Raw genomic sequence first — 19,064 nt, 5'->3', positions numbered from 1 at the left:
CTCCACAATGACAGAACCTTCTTTCACTGTCATCTGCATCTTTCATCAGTTAATCATTAATGGCAACACTGCTGCTATCTGCTTTTATCACCTTTGGCCTAAAACCTGCGCAATGTCCTTCAGAATCTGAAAAACGTTCAAGTTTCCTGTAGACTGAAATACCAACACTGCAGCCGCTGTTTCCCTCCTTCTGATAATCCAATATGTATGTATGTATTTGCACTTGTGTTTGATTATGATTTGTTTGCTTGATCTTTCATCTGCCCATTTTGAAACAGATTTTCAGAAGAATTTAAATGTTCAGAGGATTTCGTCCTTTTTTTGTAGTTTATAAGCCATATTTATTTTTAAGCAGCAATCAAACATAGTCATCATATCAACTGATCAAATGTTAGCTGATCATGTGTCTTCTATATGTCTCCTGCTGAGACATATAGACTGCAGCTCTCTCACTTACCTTTGGACTTTGCGTGACAGATTTTATTAGCCTTGGACCTTCCCTTTTTGCCCTTTTGACTCCGTGGCTCATTGGTGCACTGGAAGAAACAAAGAATTATTGTTTTACTTTCTTATGGTTTATGTTTTTTCCCCTGTATAATAGGAAACAAAATGAACACATAGGATCACAGAAATCAAACATTTTTTTCTTTCAATTTCTGCATTTTCTCTGCAAAAATTCCTCAAAACTAAATACTGTATCTGTCCTATCTTAGTGTGGGTTAAGAACCTCTAAAACCCTTTTTGCCTCACTTATTGTCATTATTGAAAACGAATCGGATGACCACATCCATACGCACTGGATGTCAGACATTTATGACACTATAATCTTTCGTTTCCTCTTCAGAAATTAGACATCAGGGGTCACCACTGGAGGTCAGCAAAGGCTAGACTTTCAGCCGTGGAAAAACCGAAGCTGTGACGTTTTTCTTTAAACTTGTGCAGGTTAACATTGGTAGTAAAGATTTACTATGTACGTGTGTATGAACACAGCAGGACCTTTCCCCTGTGTCATTGTCACACTTAACCCAAGCACTCCCCCAGGAGCTCAGAGGAACTGAACACACGTGCAGGGCCTCTTTCACTGAGGGTTAAAGTAAGACATGTGAACAGTGACTGTGTGTTTTCAGTGGAGCGAAGCGGCTGGAGAGAGGCAGAGCTGTGAGAAAGCGAGAGCGAGGAGGGGTGATAGATGAATATTTGAACAGCTCCTCTTTGGCCCTGTGTGCTACAATATTGATGTGGTCCAGCGGCCTTGAGGGCGGCTCTCTCCGGATCACGGGTACATTAACACACCGGTAGCATACCTGAGCTCTCCCTGACCTCCCAGCGGAGAAAAGCTATGAATAAATTGGGTATTTACCAGATTACCTTTACCTGAGGTTCTCCTGCAGTATTTAAACATCTCAAGAAATGGAAAATACCTTTATTCTGTGCTGTTACCTTGAGCACTTGTGTGTCTTTTGCTGTGTATTGCTATGATACCAGATGTGCCATGGCAACAGAAAGCACATGTTTCTGACTGGCTGACAGTCGGCTGTTAATATTGTATGTCAGGCGTCATCCTACCATGGTTTAATTGGCCTTTTAAATAAGTGTACAAGGTGTAAATTTTAGGTAACCATAGCGACAGTACCTATGTTTAGTGCTCAGGTCTCGCTGGTGGGACGAGACCTAGCTGTTAGTAAAACTGATGAGAAACAAACCAATAACCATCGTCCAAAAATGGTTATTCAAACACAACTTTCTCTTCCGCAATAATTCGCAATTCGGCAAATGCATGAAGCAGATTTTTGATTTTATGTCACACAGCACCCGTTAAATGGGACAGTCCATGCGGGATTACAGGAAAGACAATAACTACAATATTACTGTAAATCACAGACAATGTATATCCTTAAGCAAAAGGAGGACATCAACAGAATAGTAAGAAACAGAGTAAAAACTGCACATACAACACATGCTTCATGTCCATGTACTGACCAGAGAATCTGACAATGAAAAATGTCACAACCCTGACGTGAGTCTTCCAACAAAAAGCAACCACAGCCTATTTTAATTCTGTCATACTACCTGTTTCTCAAGCCACGATATAAAGGACAATATAAGACAAGATGTATTTCATCCTAAAAGAGTGATAACAAACACCAAGGTAACCTGACCCAGAAAATAATCATCTAACATCAGCATTAAAGTGTGAATGACAGGAAGTACCTCCCCTGCCATCATCAGTGAGGGAAGGAGAAGAAAAAGAGGAGTGCAGGCTCAGCAGGAGGCGCTCTCTACCTCAGTATGACTTTTCTCTACCACCTTCTGTCCTCTCTGTCAGACTGCTTTGTGTCTGTCCTCACAGGAGAGTGCCCCTTCAAACTCTGCCATGCTCTAACTTTTTATATGTATTTTTTTTCTTTTCTTCATCTTGGAAATGGCAGTTTCACAACAGAGCACTGGTGATTATGTAAGTTAGAATTATGTTGCCGCAGGTTTGACTTGAGTTTTCTCTAAATGTCATTCTGCTGTTCAGATGCAGGAGAAAATTGTGGTTTTGAGTGTTTACATCTACATTTGACATATTCTTTGTCTCCTTTTCATGTCTCCTGACTGACATTAACACACTTCAGCTTTTGACTTGACTTGGTGGAAACTTTGACACACAACTCTGACAAGAAGAAAAGTGAAAATGTTCTTTGTGATGGATCACCTCCTGTATCTCAAGCAAGTTCCTGCAGGTTTACTTTCACATCACAGTGAAACAAAGACAACACTTTACTGACGCCCAGGAGGAAAATTAAGTGAGGAGGACATGAAACAGACCATGAAACAGACCACAGAGGCAGGTGGGAGCAGGATGTAGTAAAAGTAAAAGTAAAAGTGCAAAAAAACAGCAGCAACATAAGAAACCTGTATGTTCTTGTTGAACATGGGCATCAACCTGCTGCTAAAATGGTGTCCACTCTAGAGCCTGTCTACAGGGATTAGTCCCCATGCAACAAGAAGGGCATTAGTGAGGTCCAGCACTGATGTTGGGCCTGGCCTGGCTCCCAGTCAGCATCCAGGTTAATCCCAAAGGTGATGGATGGGGCTTAGGTCAGGGCTCTGTGCGGGCCAGTCACATTCTTCCACAGCCAAACTGGGAAAGCCATTTCCTTATGGATCTGATTTTGTGCCCAGGAACTTTGTCACGGTGAAACAAGAAAGTGCAGCAGTGCAGCCTCCTGAATTTACCGAGCAAAGTGAAATTGTAGATATATATGTGATAAATATAAGAGATGCCTGAAAAATAATTCAGAGTTTGAAATAAATCAAGTATTAATGTAATAAAAATACAACCAAAAGAAAGGATTAGGGAAAGAATAAGGGTAAAAAGAATTAGAAAATAAACCACAGAAAGAGCCCTCCATCATTTACAGTGGAGCAGGCTGAAGTAAAAGAAAGAAAACAAAGGAAAGAGAAAGAGGAGCATCTTCAGGGATTACCGGGTCATATTCATGGAGGATCATAGTTTATTCTTTTTATACGTGGCTGAATTATTCAGCAGCTTCTGCTTCACAAATGTTTTATTTTTTCAGGAGAGCGCTGGGACACGTAAACCAAGGCCACCGGCAATACGCTCACTTAGGTTTAGCAGAGTAACTCAGTGAAGAAAAATATACTTTCATGCAAATTATGCCTTCACGAGTACACACACACACACACACACACACACACTCAAAAGCTCCTCGATGATCCCTCAAGGAAGGAACCTCATTTGTTTCACCATGGAGACAGAGGAGGTGGAAAAAGACACTTAGCCCTTGGAGGACTCTCATGCGTAAGACACAAGGCAACCTGTCTACGACACACACACACATAAATTTGTACATCTGTCTTTGTGAGGACACTTGTTGACATAATGCATTCCCTAGTCCCTTACCCTGAACTTAAACATCACAATTAATCCCCAAACAGCCCTTTGAAGGTGTGTGGGAAAGAGAGGACCAGCCAAAATGTCCTCGCTCCATAAGGTCTATAACTCACACTGGTCCTCACAATGTGTAGCCATTCGAGCACACACACACCCCCACACTCACACACACACACACACACGCTCCTCAGGGCTTGATGTTAATCTTCATATCCTCCCCTCATCATCATTAAGCTTCACTGGAGACCATGAAGATCTGCTGTCCCTGCTGATGTCAGTCATCAAAATCATGTTGTTCTTCCCCTCAGCTCACAAACACACACACACACAAACACACACACACACACACACACACACACACACACACACACACACACACACACACACACACACACACACACACACAGAAAGACATAAATACACACTCAGCTACACAGATCCTCCAGGAGCGACACTACAACCATTGTGGCTGAACGTCTGGAGGGATGTGTGGACTGACAGATCACTTGGACGGCTGGGTTTGTGTCACCAGCTGTCTTGGCTGCATTAGCGGCACAGACTGGACTGTCCCCCGGCTGAAATAGTGGCCTTGCCTCAGTCCCCTGGCGAGCTCCGCATCATTAGCTGCCATCTTGGCCCCTACGCTCGCTGTGTCCCTCAGAACCGGAGGGGAGCTGTGGACAGGCTTCGTGGAAATGTGCTGGTGTGCTCAGTGTCGATGTGAGGGGATGAAGTTTTGGAGAAGTGAAACAGTTCATCATTATTTGTGTTCCAGCTGTTTAGCTCAAGAGTAAAATTACATGAGCGCGTGGTGAATTTGGTGAATTTTTGTAAACAAACATTCACTTCTTAAGACCAATATTATTTGTCTGGAACAAACAGAAGCAGAACTGGATCGATTGCCAGGGAATCTGGTGCCCACCCGATGAATCCCAATGAATCCCAATGACTTTGGGGATCCCTGACTTTTCCTCTAGTGCCACTATGAGGTTAACATTTGTGGCTTTGAGGAAAAGGTTTTAACAGCTTCTGGATGGATTTCCATAAAATCTGGTGCAGACTTTTCATGTCCAGTATTTTTGTTTGCGACAAAATACTCAGAACATTGATACTAAGATGATGAAGATGGTAAACTTATTTTTACTTATTATTTTTCTATGATTCCTAAATCCATGTTTTTCTTGCTTCTCTTTGGACCATTCATCATCACAGATCTCAGGACCTGACTTTGATACGGATGAGAAAGGCATCTCGATAAAACCTCAATTCAATACTTGGATATCAGAGCGGTTTGCTGGGTCAGAAAGTTGTCTCTCCCAAAGCCCTGGAGAGTTTCGTTCAGCCCCGGGTAATGCTGTTACGAGGGCTGAGCTAATGCAGCATCCTGCCATGTTGTTGTGTGGCTGTTTCCCTCAGGAGCTGCTGTGTGTGTGAGTATCCCACTGAAGGACAGCAGAGGAAGGGGGCGGGGGTAGAGGGGTTATTAGAGTACATTAAGAGAGGGATTAAACTGACCATGCTGACATCAACATGTTAGCTAATTGACAAGAGGGGGGGGATATACATGCTGTTTACCAAATCCTCTTTGGGCTCAGACTGAATAAAACACTCACAGGGTGAGTGAATGTCTACAAGCACATTCTCACGGACACTTACACACAAGCCAAGATTAGACAACTTTGTACATGACCCTCCACTGTCACATTAAAACCTGAGATGGGGGGCTGCACAGATTGTCAGGAAATGGACCGGGATGGAGCCGAGTCTGGAAAATGTGGTTAACAGTCGCTTTTTGATGATGTGTCCAGTTTGTTTGACGCCAGTGGAGCAATTGTGTCTGAGTTTGTTTTTGCAGTAGATCAGTATAAAGTTTCTCTGCATGTATTTTCTCATGCAACGCACGCCCAGGGTCTGCAGGTCTTTAGAAGACTTAAACACTGAACTCAGTGATTGAAAATGGCTAAGAAAGGGAGCCGCCTCGAAACCACCCAACTTATATAGGCTCCAAACAGGTGATTCCAATCCTTGATGAGGTGGGAGGGGCCACTCAACATCAGGGAGGACCTGAAGCAGAGACAGGCCAAAAAAAGTACTGTCATGTTTCTGTATCTGACTCCAGGCTGTCAGGAGGCGATGCACACTTATAAACTTAAAGTGGCGATCCTTTAATCTCAGCAGAACCACAAAACAAACAGTAGAACACACACCAGAGGCGAGAACCAAGCATTTATACTTCCACCGAATCCACGTCCAAGTCTCATTAGCGTACACGCTTTGCTGACAGTATCCACCATCAACTCATACAATCACAAAAAAACTTTTTCTGGGGTAAATTTTTTTTTGACTTACTACCATTTCCACAGCAGTACATCAGCTTTTTACTCATTCATATCAAACTGAGCGAGCGATCGAATCCACACACCTCCAGGAAAACACACTCGTCTGAGGAGCAGCCTGAGGTGGGAGCGCTGCCAAAGCACAAGGCAAAGACTCAGAGACGCCCCCGGACGACATCACCTCAGTAAAACCGGCTGGGAGCGTGACCGTGGAGCCTTCATGCGGCCGAGGCCTCGCTACGAAGAGGACGCGATGTGGCCTCAGCGGGTGTGACAGCAGCCTTCACCTGGATGTAGCTCAATAAATAAGTTTGATAGGTAATTTGTGCTTCACGCAGCATCAAGCTGACGGTTTATGGGTCACAAACTCAGGGTCAAGGCTCACAGTTGCTGTATCACTGTCATAATACGACTCATGTAAAATTCATAGATGATGTGAAGTCAAACTAACAACCTCGTGTCCACCCTGTCCTTCATGTTCTCCTCTCTCCTGGTTACATTTCTTTCCTCTGCTCTCCTCTCCTTGTTTTCACTCTTTTGCTCTTGTCTCCACTCGTTGCCTCCTTTCCTCGTCTCCTTGTTTCCTCTCCCCTCAAATGTCCTTTATTCCTCTCCTTTCTGCCCTTGTCACTTCCCTCCTTTTCTCTCCCCTCCTCATCACTCTTTGAATCCTTTCCTTTCCTATTGCTTGTCCTCATTTCCTCTCCTTTTTGTTTTGTCTCCTCTCTTCTCTCCTTGTTTCCTGTTCTATCTTTGCCTCCTCTCCTCTGTTCTGCTTTCATCCTCTTGCTTCCTCTCATTGCATCTTTCCTTGTTTCCTCCTGTCCTCTCTCCTCATTTCCTCTCCTTTCTGATCTCCTTTCCACCCTTCATGTTTTTATGTTTTCTCTCTTCTAGTCAACCATTTTGTCACCTCTCTCTTCCTCTTTTTCTTCTGCTCCCTTTCTTGTTTCCTATTTTCTTTCTTCTCTTCCTCACTTCCTTTCCTTCTTCCCTCTACCCTTTCCTCCCCTCTCCTCCAGCCACAAAGGCTCAGAGGAGCGTCACAGTGGAGCATCTCCAAGGTCAGGGCTCCAGACACAACATACCCAATACACTCTGCTGGGACAGAGGGAGACAGTCAGACAGAGAGAATGAGCAATGAACGACTTTCACAACAACAATAAGAGCGTTCTTACTGAAGCAGACAAACTCATTAAGGTCTTTACTTTTACAGGCTGGTCTTTTATTTTGTAAGTACGCCAGTGTGAATATAAGTCAACCAAAAGGAGCCGCTCTGCTCACAGCCTCTATGCGTAGAATATCTTAACTAATGCACAGCGGTGACATGATCCACATTCCATGCAAGTCTACGAGTCGACCGCAATCTAGCGATTAACGTGAACATTGCATGATATAAAATATTCAAAAACGCGGCTTTGAAAGTGTTTTATGAGTAAGAAAATACATTCAACACATTTGTTAGATTTAAGTCGGATTAGAGGTGAGTAAGAACTTCTTTTTAGATTTTGCCTCTAGGGGGCAACGAAGGCAGAAATAGAAAAAAAAGTATCATAATGAAAATATGAAACCCATTCTTTTTATTTACTTGTAAAGCACCTCGTGATGCACTGATTAAAGATGCCCTGAAGCAGTTATGTTTACAGTGTTTCTCACCAGAATGCACTGTCTGCATCCTTGCTGTTTAACAAACATGTTGAATTTAATCCTGCTCTGTTTTCACCCATGTTCACTTGCTAACAGTCTCTCGTTGGTGTATTCCCACATTTCTTGCCAAATTATTGCCGCTAGGTGTTGATCAGCGAGCAGCCGCTGTCTGCAGCCCAGGGTCGCTCATGTTCACGATACAAACAAAACAAGGACCCACTCATAATAAAAGGATCGCTCCGTAGTGCTACTCCAGGTCAAAACTACATTAACTTCCCCTTCCAGGTGAACATTATCTTTAATTTTCATATGAAACTAACACACATATGACTGCAGCTTGTGAGCATATAAAAGAGTATGAAAAACAGACCACAAAATATGATTGTAAAAATGGATTTATTCTCTTAAAACACATTTACCTCAGTAGTGTAGCGAAGCATGTGCACAGTGTTTGATTAAACACAGGATAAAGAGGAGCCCCTCTGCGAAAAAGAAGCTGGAAGCAGCTGTTCAGCCTTTAAACTCAGTCGGTCTCTGGTCGGCTGCCAGTGGATCAGCTCCGGGTATCGTCCCACGAGGACGTCACACAGCAGCTTCTCATCTGTTTTCTTCGAGAGGCAGCGATCCTTGTTGAACCGAAAAGTCTCAGTCCAAAATGTTGAATATCCACTATGGGCACAAATCAGAGGCTCATCGCTCAGTCAAATTTTGAGACTAGAGAGGCTGCAGCTTCTCATCAGAGGAGCAGCTACAGAAAAGATCCAGCAGAGCATCATGTTTTTGGAGTCCATGTGGTGTAAGAGCTGTGTAGATCTTTGTTCTTCAAAAAAAATCCTTGATCTTCTTCAAAAACTTCATGGCAGCAAAATCTTGGCTATTAATGGCTATTTTTTTTAATACGCTGCCTATTTTATGTGAAATCTTTGTAAGAAACAGACACATGAATTGACTTGGAACTAGTTTGAGATGTTCAAGACTCAGACCAGAAAACATTTTGGTGCTGGACAGATACTGATCCAGTAAAATATGTGTGGACTTAGCACCAAAACAAAACCCGAGGTGATGTTCGCAGCAAAAATGACCTGCTATTTAAAATCTAAATATCTTTCTGATACTAGTTTAAAACATTTTGTGGCGGTTTCATGTCTCTTCATCACAAAGAACCACTGTAGCTTATGGTAAATCAGTCCCACATGCACCGTCCTCCCTCATTATATTCAGTGGAGCACCAGATGTGGATTAATCCATGGCTGAAAATAGTCCCCAACAAAGGCACAATGTACTCCTCAAACTGAAACTGTATTTTTGTGACCAGTTTTTAAAAACGTACTTCTCCCAGTCTCCCAGAAGGAACCAGTGGGATAGAGTGTCACAGGCAGGGTTAGGGATAGGGTGCAGTAATTTAAATAGTTTTAAAGCTTGGATAATTTTCACAAACATCATCGCAAAACGTCATTTCCACACTAAAAAACAAGCCCCGATATCTAACTACGCTCGCAGACAGCAAAGTTTAACAAAACCCGAGCAACAATCTCTTCATTCTTTGCTTCCAGAGACTTCCACCAAAACATGTGAGGTTGAACCCATGTGTTTCATTTCCCCTTTAATGGACCATGTTTTCAATCAGTGTCTTCATTTAAACATGTACCACTTTACTGCAAATCTCTTTCTGTGGTTTCCTCTTTATCACCACACAGATGGTGCCGCTTCCTGTTTTTCCCACTGTGAATTAAGAGTTTGTAATTTATACCATTGTAAATATATTATAGTATTTAACTCATCTTTTGAAAGATCTGAAAAGGGCAAACGGGACCACATTTGCCTGGTTGCCACAGGTTGGTGAAACTTTAATGCCTGGCATATTTATGATACGTCTAATTTTGTTGTGGTTTGTGTTGAAAGCAGGGCTGGTTGGTGAAGCTGGTGGATTGCGTAGCAGCATGAATGCTTTGATTACTACTGCTGCAGCCTAAATTGGTGCTGATGGCTAATGGGCGGCAGGTGTGTCGGCAGGTGAGGGAGGACATGTGAGGCTAGTAAAACATGAGCAGGAGAAAAGATGAACAACTTTCACAGGAGCAGCGGAGGAATTTGATCCTTGCTGTGTGGTTTTATTCGCTAAGATGTGTTATTCTTTTCGTCTCCCACCTCCCTCTCTTCCTTCTCCACTCCTGTCTTTCCTTATTTTGGTCTCGCCAACTTACGCTCACCGACAGGCCGCCAAAGCCTTGCCTGAGATGTGTGTGTCTCTGTGTGTATATATATATATATATATGTGTGTGTGTGTGTGTGTGTGTATCCATGAGTCTGAGCGGCTGCAGTCACACCGCAGGCCTTCGTGCTCAGTTCTGAATCGCTGCTTGTATCAGATTTTTTTGGATGACAGTTCATATCTATTCTAGGATGTAGCACATATCCCCTACGAACATGCACTGACAGCGATGCTGGGAATACGTGTGTGTGCGTGCATTCAGAGTCTGTGTAACAAAAGATGTCCTTTCTGGTTTTGAACCCACACTTCTGCTTGTTTTCATACATATTTTTAGTTACGGAACCAAATACACCACCCAGTCTCAGCTGAGCCGAGGTGTCTCCACAGATATAAATCCATACTAGTCACAAATCAAACTGAAACAAACATATCCAAGCACATTTTTTTTTAACTGATTAAACAGGAACACAAAGTAAGAACTGCTTTCGGATGGTGGTGGAGTTGGAGGTTTGCGAAGTGTCCGCTGTGCTGACGTGGCAGTGTGAAAGCTATTTTCTGCCCAAAAATGTCTCTTTCACTTTCCAGAGAAGCTATTTACATCCTGCTCACACGGCAGGTAATTAGTCTGAGGCTCTGAGACTTCACTACATGTGCACAGACACACTTGCATTAACCTTGCCGCTGAGGTTTTATGTAAAATTTATCAAGTCAGCAGCTGGTTAAAAATCACAGGCAGCTGCAGGTTTGCTGTCACTCAAAGCCACAGGGAGCGAGGGGGGAGAGCTGCAAATTCAAAAGCAGATTTTCCTGAAGGCCCCGACCACACCAGCGTTGACGACAGTGCAATTTTCAGACTCGAAACGTCGAGCTGATTTGTTCTAATCAGACTGTGTCAGTCGGTGGATTTGCCCAAAAATCCTGCTTAACTTTAACACAGGAATTCACGCCGATGACCACTTGTCAGCACTGACTTTTTGAAGGACAGAATGGGATTGTCCAGAATAGAGAAAACTCAATATTTAGCTGTGTCGCACCAACAATAAAACCTAACTCTAACCGGTCGACTCCACAGCACAGTCTGCAGGTGAGTACCTGCACGTCACCAAGCCTCCAACACCAAATACTGTTCAGTGATCAGCCACAGAAACAGCCGAACACACCAGGACAGGGATTCATTTGTCTTTTACAAAACCATTTTGACTTCATAGCTGGAAAAGAGTTGATCCCCAACTCCCCCAAACCCGGACAAGAGCTTACATATGTCTTAACTGACCTTTTTAAAACATGAAACGAAGCGCTCTTCACCATCTTCAGTAATCAGAAATCGTACCACAGGTAAACAAAACCAAGCAGCCATCACCACGTTTAACTGCAGAGCTTCTCCTGTGCAGCTGGCAGTTCTCACAGCAGAGGCCTGAGTTCGATCACAGTCCCTCCTGGGATCGTTTCTCTACAGTCGCTTACTTTCACGGCCAGGACACAAAGACTGCACACATCAAGAGCGCAAAGGTTTGATGTCCCAGCTGGCGACTGTTGGCTAATTAGCCTCTGTTCTAGTTTGGCCTGTTGCAGCCACACGTCTCATCAGTGGCTAATGAACACTGTTTGTCCTCCTGCAGCTTCTAAAGAGAACTGAGAGTCGCGGTGGACAACACAAGGAGCGTGTAGTGGCTCCAGCAGTGGCCAAATGTTCATGGAGTGGGCTTTCTGTGCAGAGAGCGAACAGCTGTTTATCTCAGTCCTTCAGAAAGATGTGTCTGAAATGCAAATGCTGTTGATCCAAATTAAATCTAGATGCAGTTCTTGTCTTGTCGCCTGCAACATCTGCACATTTCATCTGGCACAGGTTTTCCTGTCGTATGTCTGATGCAACCAGGGATCGAACTTCCGACCCAGGAAATAACCTGCTTTAACATCGGAGCCACAGTCCCCCACCTACAACGTGGCAGTGAGGGTAGGCTAAATAAAAATAAGACAGTATACATTTCAGCTGCAGCAGCACAAACCACATTCTCTGTAGAAAGACTTGAAAGTTTTGTTCTACCTTAAAGTTTAGGTCGGCAGAAAGATGCCGGTCGTTTCTGGTGTGCTGGCAAGAGTCATACAAAATTTGTTGTTTCAGCTCCTTTTGGAATCAGTGGAGCCATGATGATATAAATTAAAAATGTCCCCTTCGAGTTACTGATTTCACAGAGAGAGGGTAAACACACGGTTTTCAACCAGTGTACTCAACTGAAAAATATGAGAAGGAGAAGGTAGGACTGCTCACATGAACTTCCACAAACTTTAGCCAAGACAAAAACCTCATGTATTCCCTCCAGGAACTGATGATCTTGCAATGGCCAAACTAGAAGGAATGATCAAGACCACAGAGCTACTAAAGGGGAATGCTGTACATGGGATGGTAAATTACTCGACAGCCTCCATTTAAACATTTTGACTGTGTTTTATATTTTTGTTGTATTTACAAATATAACAACATGATCACCTGGTGAAGAAACTATCTAACTCTCTGGCTGCTAAATGCTTCTAAATGCTCACCAGCTGGTTTCTGTGTTTGTTTACAGTTTCTTGGAGAGCAGGTAGTGCACAGTCAGTTTTTAGAATTGTAAACATCACGAGAGCAGGGAGAGTGAACCTAAAGAGTAAAATTACGGGAGATAAAACCAAAACAATGAGCTGAACGAGGCCATAAAGGTCCATAGAGCTGAGGGACACTGCAGAGTCAGGTGATAATTCTCAGTGGCTTCATCACTACGACATGTGATCAATCTTTAATATTAAAATACTCATAAAGCCGCTTCAAGGAAAAGACTGAAGTGCCACAGGAATGCCCACATATAACATTCTTGATAGTTTCCAAACTCACTCGCCCAATTTCCATAAACACTTTTTTCACAGTTTGAACCATTTCACCACATTTCTGAATATCATCTTGGCAGGTTTCCCTCCCCTGCACATACCTGTCTTGCTCTCCTCCCGGTCTGTGTCGGGTGGTGTGGGGTGGGGAGCGGAGACGCAGAGTCGCAGTGCACTGCTCTGTAGTCGGAGGGGCTGCTTCCCGTCCTGCATTATTAATACCTGATGTTCACAGTTGACCTGGCGCTCACACACTTCCCTCACCAGGCCATGAATGGAGGAGTGTGTGTGTGTGTTTGCCTGTGTAGCAGAGAGAAAGAGAAATAAACCAGTGCCACAAACCTCCAGGATGGACCCACCGCATCCAGTTCATTGCAAGCAATGTTTCCTTCTGGAAGCAAATTGCTCATAAATTGCTTAGTCCTTAGCAGAGTCTCGTAGGTGGTGTGTGGTGTGTGAGGTGCCACGCTGCTAATAGCTGTTAGTTCTGTACGATAAGCTTTGCAAATTCACTCTCGATAATCTGCCTCAGTTCAGCCCGAACCGACGGTTCATTACTTCCTTAAATGAGACCAGTTTTATCCAAATACTCAGCCGCTGGAGAAACCGGAGTGTAATATAGATAATTTGCCCTGAAAAGGAACAAACAGAACGGAGTGGGGCTGAGCGATCCGTCACAAAGCCCTGTGAGAAAACTTCACTGACAACCATATAATGAGCCTCTGTGAGGATCTCCCACCATTTTATTGTGTCTTTATCTCCTCTCTCAAAACCGGGAGGGTGAAAAGAAGAGAAAAAAAAGAAAAAAAGAAAAATAAAAGGCTGCAGGTTCAGAGCAAATTACCCATGCTTATTTATTCAGAGATGTTGCCTCATAGAGCAACCGACCCCCTGGGTTTTCTCACAGGCCCGAGCGAGCACCAAATCACTTGCTGCTGCTTGGAAGGAGAGAAAAATGACAATGAAAGAAAAGGGAAGAAGAGAAGGAAAGGGAAAGAGAAAGTAGTGTTTTCCTAGAAGCTGAAACAAGAAGAGGGTTGAGGAGACAGATAAGCAGAGGGAGGTTACAGGTCTGGGTCAGGGAGGAGACGGAGAAACAACAGGAGAGGAGACAGGAGCTGAAGACCTGAGCACAAAGGGAAGGCGACAAAAAAGAAGAGGAAAATAGTTTTTTTGGGGGGGGGGGGGGGGGGGTGATCAGAGCAGCAGATCAGAACGAAAGTTAACTCGAGCCTCAGAGGGAGGGAAATGAGAGGAGAGAGATATGGGGGTGTGGAAACTAGCATGGGAGGAGGCGAGGAGGGGTGGAGGGCTGGTTGAGTGTCTCCCAGGGGTCTCAGAGGGAGTGGAAGATGGCTCGGCGAGTGCACCCCCCGCAGAGAAACTCAACAGGGGGTCAGCTTTTTGTTTTGGAGAGAGAAAAAAAAAACAGAAGAGAAAAGCTCCTCGACAGAAACGTGGTGATAACAGAGGCTCATACACGCCGTGTTTCAGCTGGTGGAGGAGCTTTTGTTCAGAAATGTGTGGGTTTGAGGTGGGGTGGGGGGGCTTCTAATTCGGTCACTCATCTTCCACCCCCACAGTCACACACACACACATTACCTCACACAGATATACATACAGCCTGTAAATAATAGGACAGTGACATGTTTCCCACTGGCCCGGCTCTGTGCTCCAACACATCGGGTTTGAAAAGAAACAGCAAGTGAATGTTCTGTCTTTATGTGTGTTTTTAAAATGTAGATGAATTTGAAAAAGAAAAAAAAAAAAACTGGCGTATTGATTAGTGAAATGAAAACAGACTTAGTGAATAAATCATGGCGTGCACGAAGCATATGACTTAAACATCACTCGAGCTCCCACTGAAGAGACGAAAACATCAGATCTGTGCGGAGAAATGAGGAAACTGTACCACTGATGATCTGGTTTACAAGGCGCAGGACTTTGTTTGAGACTGGGGCAACCTTAGACAGCAAAAAAAAAGATTCGGGGAAGATCGTGGTTCTGGTTAAAGAGTGAAACAGAAACTTTCAAGTCTCAGGCTTCAGCTCACATTTTCAATATTTAGCCGAGACCATTATCTTTGTTTTTAACAGAGACAACAAATCCCATGAAAAGATGATAACAATTATTGTCAGAGTATCCAAAGGCTCACAGATCTTATACCACTCTGCCACAGAGCTCCACTGTTGTCCAAAAACTATTAAAAACACATTAATGAGCCACGCTCATTAACGTTTGATAAAAAGCACAGTGCCCAGCTGTTTTAGGAGGTTATTTGGCCTTTTGTTAAAAAGAAAACTATTTATTTATGACTCGTCTTTAAAGGTTCACATACATCAGCAGCCTTTTCCTTTAACCAAGTGCTTCGAGTTGCCTAAACATAAGCATAAAACTGTTCATTGTGCTTTAGCTGAAAGCAGCGGATGCTGTGGGGAAAACAAATGACACGGCATAAACATATGAAATGAATGTTTTCTTGTTATGTTGATATAAAAAATGTAATCTGGGAGGCATTTGTTAGTGCAGTACAAAATTAATTGTTAGGGGACAGGGTTGAATGTGAGGTTAAAGTGCTAATTTTCAGCTTTAAGGATGTTTGAGGCTGTTTACATCCATGTTTGGTGAACAGTAGGACTCATAGCCCTTCTTACCCTTCGGGATGTTGTGTATAAACAGGGTTACAATCCCCAGATGCATGTGGATGTAAACACCCTAAAATTAAAGCTGGAAATCTGTGTGTTAACCTCATTCTCGCCGTTTGATTTCAAGTACAACTTGTCGGACCACAGGCTCAAAAGAAAAGTGTGCAAGTACTTCAGGAGGCTGTGCTGTATATTAATGCACGCCCACGAAAACACCCCCTCTGCTCAGCCTCCTGAGGAGCACTTTAATGTGGATCTAGAGCAGATTAGCAGGCTAAAGCTAAATTCTGTAATCGCTGTGATGGGCTTAAATAAAACTGAGTAGGGGTCTTCTCAAGGTTAAACTGATTGCTGTCTTTTTCAATTACCTGTCAGTGCTCAATCGAGCGGCCGTCTTTTTTCTCTCCCCTCCTGTTTTATTGAAAGATGTTGTGGTATTGATTCGGACAGCAAATTTGGAATTTTGGAAGTACGCTAAAAAGAAATCTCCCCTTACAGTTCATCGGTACATCAGGTTGATGGAAAGAACCTTGAAGGGTGTGTCTGTGATCAGACCTTTAAATCCACCATTCACACACTCAGGATCATGACCTTTACCAAAAATTTTAGCCAAGTGCTGCTAAGTCACACTCTGCAACCATTAATAAGCAGTTTGGCCCTGAAATGGTTTGAAAACCGAAAAGATTCCTTCTTCTCTCCTTCCACCTACTGCCTCGTTCTTCAATTAAAAATCTTTCAAAGGCAAGAAAAACAAGTGCAACAAGATTGAATTTTTTTTTTTTTAACCAATAGGAAGTCAAACAAAAAGCAACAGCTTACAAAGAGAAACCCGTCAGAGATGTTTGGGTTGTGTTGCTGTCTCCGTGCTGTTTTGTGCCAGCTCGCTGTAACTTATTTATGATTCAGTGGACTCGCAACAGCAAACTGAAGAGAGGGAATGTGAAGAGGAAAGACAACAAAAGAGAAGGTTAAGAACTGAAAATCAAGCGGGAGGATCAGCTCGAGCCAAACCGGAGCAGAGAGGGTGGAGTGGAAATGTTTTACTCCACGAATCATTCAAGGTGATCGGATGAAAGAAAAGACCTGATGAGAGAGAAATAAAAAAGACGAGGAGGAGGAAAAAAAGAGGAAGAAAGGAGAAGAGGAAGAGGGGTGTTTCCCTGAGGCAGAGATGTGTTTGTGTGAACTAATCCCTCTCTCTCTCTCTCTCTCTCTCTCTCTCTCTCACACACACACACACACACACACCCTCTCTCCCAGTCACTCAGTCAGTTGCAACAACACGCTCGCTGAGGTCGGCAGCACAAAGCAGAGCCGCTCTCCCACCAGCCTGCACACACATGCGCACACTCACACATACCTCTCCACGCCTCACACACGCAGTCTCTCACAGACACACACACACACACGCTCAGACACTAGACACACACCTCCTCAGGGACGCCTGGGAAGCTGAAGCGAAGCTGACGAGAGGAAGGAAGGCAGGAGGAAAGAAGAGAAAGAGACCGGAGGAGAGAGGAGAAGGATAAGCAAACGAGGGAAAAAGATTGGTGCAGACCCTGAGAGGAAATTAAAAGACAGTTTGGGAACACATCAGTCAGGTAAGACCTCTTTTTCATCTTTCCCCGTACACTCTCTGCGTCTCCTCTCCTTCACAACAGCACATTGAATCTTAAAAAAAAAACCACAGCGCTGTGCACATCACAGCCAATATTTACACAAAGTGCAACACGTACATGTTGTAAAAGGCAGCGTGGAGTCCCAGCTCCTGCTGTGCAGAGTGACTGTACCTGCGCAGCACGAGTGAGCGGAGTTAACCTCCCCTGCCCTCGCTCTCTAAGAGTTTATGACCTCTCCTTGCTCCACATGGCAAGTTCTTGGAGGTTTGTTTTGTTTTGTTTTGTTTTGTTTTGTGAGGGAGCACAATAAAGACACAGAAGTAAACTCTGCGTTGCTGTGAAGTTATAAATGGTGAACTTTGGCTACACAGAAAGAGAAGGACTTGTCTGTTATCTGTCTAAACGAAGATGGGGAAGTGTTTTTTGTGTGTGCGTTCGAACATCTTCTCGGTGAACACAAGATCAGAGACAGTGAGTTATGAGGGAAATGAAAGCGGAAGGAAATTTAGAAATGAACAAAAATCACTTTAATAGTGCAGAGTGTGGGTGGGGGGTGTTGTGCTCTTTAGTGTTGATGACTTGAAAAAAAAAGGAAACACCACTTGTATTCGTGCAGTGAAACCCAGACCTTAGACCTCGAGCAGCCGTAGCAGTTGTGACTCTTGTTTGAGAAGAGCAAAGGAGGAAACTGTGTGGTATTAATGTAAAGCCACAGAGCCCACACAGGGAGGAGGTCAGGCCAGCCGGGCGGTTAGACTTTGCCTCTGTTTGTTTGCCAGTCGTTCCGTAGCCTTAACAGAGTGGTTCACATTGTGACCCTGATGCCAACCCAAACCACGCTGTTTGTCAAACCTTAACCAAGTCGGACCAAACTTTGCCACTGTTTGTTTAACTATGTATTTGTCAGACCATAAAAATAATTTGGTTTTTAAAGATGCACAGACAATACATCCTATCAATCAGGGGTGTCAATCAATGGATCAATAAATCAAACTGCATATTTTGTCACTTTAGTTGGAGAACTTGTCTCAAAGACCAAGGCAGAAAACCACAGCTAAAACAAGGCAGTAATTCCCACCACTTATCGTGACACTCCCATGTGACTAATTGGTTAAGTGAGTCTGAACAATGAACAACAATACCTACTCTATCGAGTCTGAAGAATTCAAACAGACTCTAAAAAGACGAAGCAGGCGGCGCAGATCCAGGTCAGCGAGGCTGCAAAGGGACCGACGTGGTGTGCGCTGTGTTTTTGACCTTCGCCGTGTTTATAAAGAGTTGATGTGAGCAGAGGGGAGAGAGAAAGAGAGGAAGAGAGAGACCGGAGAGACAGAGAGAGAGAGAGCAAAGGAATGAATGGACTTATTGTCTGGCCCGTGTGTGTGCTGAATGTGGGGGCGTGTTTGGTGCGTCTCAAAACAAACTGTGAGCAATCAGTGTCATGTGAGAGGTTAATGTTACACCAAGATGTGGTGCATCATGTAACAAAGAGATCACCTTAAATCGCTGTCTAACTGTGGGACAACAATCATTCATAAATCCTGTTTTTATAGCTTTGACTGTAACACACAAATTCAGGACTTCCTCAGAAAAATCATGTGTTCACAGGAAGTCATGTGTTCTATGCTACTTTTTTTTTTTTAATACGCAGCAGAGGTGGATGGTTAGCACGAGCAGCTTCTAGCCAAATATGGCTGATTTTAAAAGTCAAAGCCAAAGAAGCCCAAACAGAAAATCCACAAACAATAAAGTCACAAAACAAACAAACTCCCAAAACAAATATACAAGTGAAACATTGGGCATTTAGCGACAAAATAAAAGCAGAGATCTGAGAATCTGCTGTTA

General features: G+C 43.6%; 1 protein-coding gene and 1 long non-coding RNA gene across 2 annotated transcripts in view; one reads left to right on the top strand and one right to left on the bottom strand.

Moving 5' to 3' along the window:
• Positions 1–457: 457 nt before the first annotated feature.
• LOC121184338 lies at positions 458–18,454 on the bottom strand. Its single transcript, XR_005894287.1, has 3 exons — positions 18,366–18,454; positions 13,060–13,255; positions 458–536 (listed from the first exon to the last, which is right to left on the bottom strand). It is a non-coding gene; the product is annotated as an uncharacterized LOC121184338 (long non-coding RNA).
• The window catches only part of hs3st1l2 (heparan sulfate (glucosamine) 3-O-sulfotransferase 1-like 2), a 19,911-nt gene continuing 17,747 nt past the window's right edge, over positions 16,901–19,064 (top strand). The window contains exon 1 of the mRNA XM_041041951.1: positions 16,901–17,201. The gene's annotated coding sequence lies outside the window, so the exon portion shown is untranslated. The remainder of the gene's footprint in view (positions 17,202–19,064) is intronic.

Source organism: Toxotes jaculatrix, chromosome 7 (genome assembly GCF_017976425.1).
Source record: "Toxotes jaculatrix isolate fToxJac2 chromosome 7, fToxJac2.pri, whole genome shotgun sequence".
In the NCBI taxonomy this organism is placed as follows: domain Eukaryota; kingdom Metazoa; phylum Chordata; class Actinopteri; family Toxotidae; genus Toxotes; species Toxotes jaculatrix.
This window is presented reverse-complemented; position numbering and strand designations above follow the sequence as displayed.